The following is a 5,729-nucleotide window of genomic DNA, read 5'->3' on the forward strand; positions in this document are numbered from 1 at the left end:
AGGGTAAAACAGGAGAAACGTGCCTCAAGGCAAACCAGGATTACGTAGTGACACTCTTCCTCAAAACAAAGCAAAACGAAGAAGTATTAATATATAAGAAACAGAGTAAGAATATACTGAGAAAAGATAATATGGTTGTACTCATTTCAATAAACATAACCAGAAATTCCTTACTAGAAAATGTAGAGAGGAGGTATTTGAATTTGGGAAATGTGCATAATAAACATTCTTACCTGATTTCTTGTCCTTGGGGGCATGAGCACTCTGGGAACCCTGAAAGTCTTGTTTGCGAGTGTCCAGGCCTAGCTCTTGCCTTTCCTGACAAGGCACCTCACCTGACTTCCAGCCTCCTGCCAGTCCTCCAACTCTTCTGCCTAAATATTTTACAGTCATTAAGAGGATAGCCATCCCAGCTCCCTCAGTCCTCAGGGGCTCTGGACCTGAGACATCTGTTCTTTACAATGGTTCCCAGAGCCTCCCATCGCAGTTCAGCTAGGGCTTCCTTTTCTTTCCTGCTTGCTTCCTTACTTCCCCGCTGGCACTTTCTTCCCAGTTCTGTTAAACTACTTGCACTCAAGCCCTCATCATAGAGTTTGCATCTGGGGTAGTCCAAAGTAAGACTAAGTATGAGGTAGCCTGGCCTTTGGTCCCTCTCATCCTTTGGGCCTCAAGCCTGGCATGGGCTCCCTGAAGCTTGAGGATGTCTCTGACATTCACATTCATTTGCTCCTGAATCATGTGAGTCACCAGCTGCCTGCCATGGGCATCCACCGCTCAGGGACACTTAGCTCACATTCCCCAGATGGCTTCTGCTACTCCAGTATTTGTTTTATTTCTATTTCAGTTGCAACAAAATCCGTTTTGCCATAGTCAGGAGGCCAGGATGGATGGGTGACATGGCTACAAGATGTGCACTGGGAAATACAGAACGCATCTATCCAGTCATCTATCAATTAGTCACATGTCAGCCATGGAAGCAGAAGGTGATACCAGCCTTTAGTGAAGTCCTAGAGAGAAACATGGGTTTGCTTGTTAAGAGTTTCTTGACCAATTTTCAGCATCTTGGTAAAATAGGTACTATTGTCTTGCAGGATAGTGTGTCTTGGATAAATAAATATTCATAGAAAATTTATATCAAGATTTATAGCTGGGCACTGATGGCTCATGCCTCTAAACCTAGCTACTCTGGAGACTGAGATCTGAAAATCATGGTTCGAAGCCATCCAGGTCAGGAAATTCCGTGAGACTGTTATCTCCAATTAATCACAGAAAAAGCCAGAAGTGGCACTGTAGCTCAAGTGGTAGAGTGCTAGCCTTCAGCAAAAAGAACTCAAGGGCAGCACCCAGACCCAGAGTTTAAGACCCAGGACCTGGGGTGGGGGAATGGGGTAAAGGAGGATAGGGATTATATAAATGGAATAACAAAATTGTCTCAAAATGAAGTTCCTTAGGGAGTCTCTCAAAATTATCTCTCTTCTCTTTGAATCTTACATGAAATATGCTAGACAAATTTGAAAAACAAGTATTTTCCACTAAAACAAATTTCTTTATTTTACTTGATTAGCCTAACACTTTGAGGATGCTTTCTCAAACACTACTAAAATAGACTTCTTCAGAATGTTCCTCGAAAGAACCCCTGTGGGGAAAGAAAAATAATTAATTAGTCAAGTTTCTTGAGTCTTAAGCTGATACCTCCCTTAGAGATGGTTGACATTTATTTGAATCTAGAATGTCCTTTTTTAAAATGCAATTTTCTTTTTAGCATCAAGGTGTTGTACACAGGAGTTACCATTTGATTGTAAGATCTTCTAAGGATACTTAGAAGCCTACTATTCACTTCATTATGATATTCCTGCTTTCATTCATATAAAACTGTGCTTTGAACTATCTGACACTGTAACATTTCATTGAACTTGCTAGAATATATTTCTACCCCAGGAGTCCCATGAAAGCTTCCAGGGGTCAAGTCACATACAATCTATTTGGGTGAGGCTTTTGTATGATTGATTGGTTGGTTGGTTGGTTGGTTGGTGTTATTGTAAAAATACTGTACAGAGGGGTTACAGTTACATGAGTAATGAGTGCATTTCCTATCGAGCATTGTTACATCCTCCTTTGTTTTTCCCCTACCATCCTTTATATCCCCTCCTCCCCGTCACAAGTTGTAAAGTTCATTTTCAACATAGTGTCTTGTACATCTCATTGTTACAATGGGTCCATCTGTATCCTTATTTCAGCATTTTGTTATTTCCCTTCCCCTCCCCAAATTAGAAAAATGTATATACAAGATGCAGGACACTGACATCAAATACAGTGAAACAGGCATTATACTGTGGGGGAAGAACATACAAGAGAAACAAAAAAAAAATCACATAGTACATTTTAAATACATTAAAAACAATCACAAGAAAAAAACCACTTGTATCCCTATGTTGGGGTTCATTTCACTTAACATCATCTTATATGATCAAATGTACATAGCTTTTGACCTTTTCTGCTTATCCTAGACTTTTACTAGTTATTGCAAATAAGGGAATCCATGGGACCTATGTTTCTTTGGGCTTGGCTTACTTCACTTAATATAATTTTTTTTTCCAAGTCTTTCCATTTGCTAACAAATGGGGCTATATCATTCTTTCAGATGGAGGCAAAGAATTCCATTGTATAAATATACCACATTTTCTTGATCCATTCGTCCATTGAGGGGCATCTGGGTTGGTTACATATCTTAGCTATGGTAAAATAATGCTGCAATAAATATAGTTGTGCTGGTCGCTTTAGTATAGTCTTGTTTGTGCCTAGCAAATTTTTTTTAAAGTTTTATTGTAAAGGTGATGTACAAAGGGAATACATGAGTCAGGTATTGAATCCATTTCTTTTTTTATTGTGAAAATACTGTACAGAGGGGTTACAATTACATGGGCAAGATAATGAGTACATTTCTTATCAAGCATTGTAGCCTCCTCCTTTGTTTCCCCTTCCCGTCCCTTTGAATATATTTCTTCCTTCCTTCCTTCCTTCCTTCCTTCCTTCCTTCCTTCCTTCCTTCCTTCCTTCCTTCCTTCCTTCCTTCCTTCCTTCCTTCCTTCCTTCCTTCCTTCCTTCCTGTCTGTCATGGAGCTGGAACTCTGGGCATGGGTGCTGTCCCTGAGCTCTTCAGATCAAAGCAAGTGCTCTACCACTTGAGCCACAGTGCCACTTCTGGTTTTCTGGTGATTAATTGGAGATAGAGTCTCAGGCTTTCCTGCTGGGGCTGGCTTCAAACCATGATCCACAGATCTCAACCTCCTGAGTAGCTAGGATTTCAGGTGTGAGCCACTGGGGCCTGGCCATTTCTTTTTGAATAGTGCATCTCTTCCCTGGTTTATTCCCAGTTTTGTTTTTTTTTCCTCCAGAACCCCTTCCCTCACAGTTCTTTTTCAACATAGTGCCTAGTGAGTAACACTGCTACATTAGTTCACCCTTTGTCCCACCATTTCAGTGTTTCTACTTCCCCTTCCCAAATCAGATAAACTCACCTACAAAATAAAAGATACAGAAAATTTTTACAAGCGACAAAAGAAGAACCAGAAAAATAAACACAAAAAGTAAAATAAAAAACCTCTTGTTTCCCATTTTTTACATGCACATAGCTCCTGAGCTCTTGTGGGACAAAATTTTTTGACTGAATTAATTGATGGCTACTAATAATTGGGCAATTATGGAAATTTTCCTACCCAAATTTAAGATTTTTGACTTTTTTTGTCTGTTTGATTTACTTGAACAAGTGTTGTCTTGTTTAAGTAGGTATTTATGCATTCTAGTTTTCCACGTCTTCACTCTATACCATTAGCATACACTAGGCTTTTATTGTTGAGAAACTCTAGAAACTACTGGGTTTATAAACCCTTAATCCATTAAACAGGTGACAAGTTGGAGAGTGCTATTCAGGTGTGGTCTGTAGACCACTGTCACCATTTTAACTGCCTGTGACTGATTTTCAACAAAGCAAGCACCTAAGAGTAGAGTCTTTAGAAATTTTTTGAGAGGAAGACTCCTCTCAATATTGTCAAGATTTTGCCTTGACCTTCTGGGTTCAAGTGATCCTACTGCTTTAATCACACTAGTAGCTGAGACTACAGATACCACTGGGGGTAACCGCCTTTAGAAATAATTTTAGCAATTTAATATTGTGACTACGTCCAAGCACATTATCAGCAGACTCTTGAAGTGGGTGCTACTTGTGTGTAAGAAAACCACTCATTGGTGCAGGACAGATTGGAAATCTCCACACATTGTTTTACCACATTGAGAGATTCTGCACTGTGGAGTGACTAACTGAACATTAAGTTAAAACATATGTACATCATGGTGAAAATACAGTAAAGGTAAGGTTGTGTATTTTTGTGACATAACTTAGATAAAGACCATCACTGAAAAAGATTTCACTCCACATCATTTTTACGCCACCAGAATCTCAAGCAATCTTTCATGTCTAAATGACACATTTCTGCTATAATAGTATGCCCCTTAAACTCTCAGTCTCATCTGTCATGTAGGGGGGGGAGTGTAGTTGAGGGGGTGGGAGGGAAGGGAATGGTAGGGGGAAAACAAAGGAGGAGGCTACAATGCTTGATAAGAAATGTACTCATTACCTTGCTCATGTAACTGTAACCCCTCTGTACAGTATTTTCACAATAAAAAACTTATTACAAAAAAAAACACATTCACTTGGTCATTGCATTTCTGTCTGTTAGCATTTTTTTTTTGCTAGTCCTGCAGCTTGAACTCAGGGCCTGGGCTCCTTTTGCTCCAGGCTAGCACTCTACCACTTCAGCCACACTTATGGCTTTTTCTATGATTAATTGGAGATAAGAGACTCATGGCCTTTTCTGCCCCGGCTGGCTTCAAACAGCAATCCTCAGATCTCAGCCTCAGCTGTGAGCAAAAGTTTTAATCATCTGTATATGCATGCTTCTTCCATATATATGGATATGAAGTGGCATGATTCTATGTAGTAAGAGGCAAAAACATTTCCACTACCTGGGTTAGTGAGCGAAACTGCTTTCTCAGTCCAGGGCCATTCACCATCCTGGGAAAGAGGACAAGTAAATATCAATACCCTATTAATCCCCTGTAAACCCAGAAGGCTCAGCTGCTTCATGTTAACTTTAATCTTATTTGTCAAATTTATGTCAGTTTGTGGTATGAGAAGTCTGTTCTCTTTGTCTTGCGACACAGAAGTTAACTGGAAGGATCTAAAAGGCTGTTTTGTTATATTTTCTCCTGTTTTTTGTTATTTATTATTAATTTATCTTGTTCTTTTTTGCTTGCAGAGGGCAGGGAAAAACTAGAAACATAGACTTTGTAAGCAGGCCTGATTTTTTAATAGCATTGTGATGTTTCCAGCTTCCTCTCAACTGCTGCTCAAATGCCAGAATGCTAGAAATATGGTTGGTTCTTTACTTCTCTGTGGTCATACATGTAGCCACCCTCCTAAGCAACTAGGGGTGGGGAGGGGTGTCGTGTGTAACCCTAGAATGAAGCAGCAGCAGCATGTTGAATAGACAACCAACTTTTCTGTTATTCTGTCATATTTACACATGACTGTAGAAAGGATAGCTGGCCATGATGAGTGAAGATGATATAACATCTACAGACACAGGCAAACAGTCATTCCTGAGTGCATCAGCCCAGGGAGAAGCAGTGAAAGCAATAGAAATAGAGGAAACCTAAGTATTGTCTGTGGT

The sequence above is a fragment of the Dipodomys merriami genome, unplaced genomic scaffold (assembly GCF_024711535.1).
Source record: "Dipodomys merriami isolate MVZ:Mamm:240054 unplaced genomic scaffold, mDipMer1.0.p SCAF_7, whole genome shotgun sequence".
Lineage (NCBI taxonomy): Eukaryota > Metazoa > Chordata > Mammalia > Rodentia > Heteromyidae > Dipodomys > Dipodomys merriami.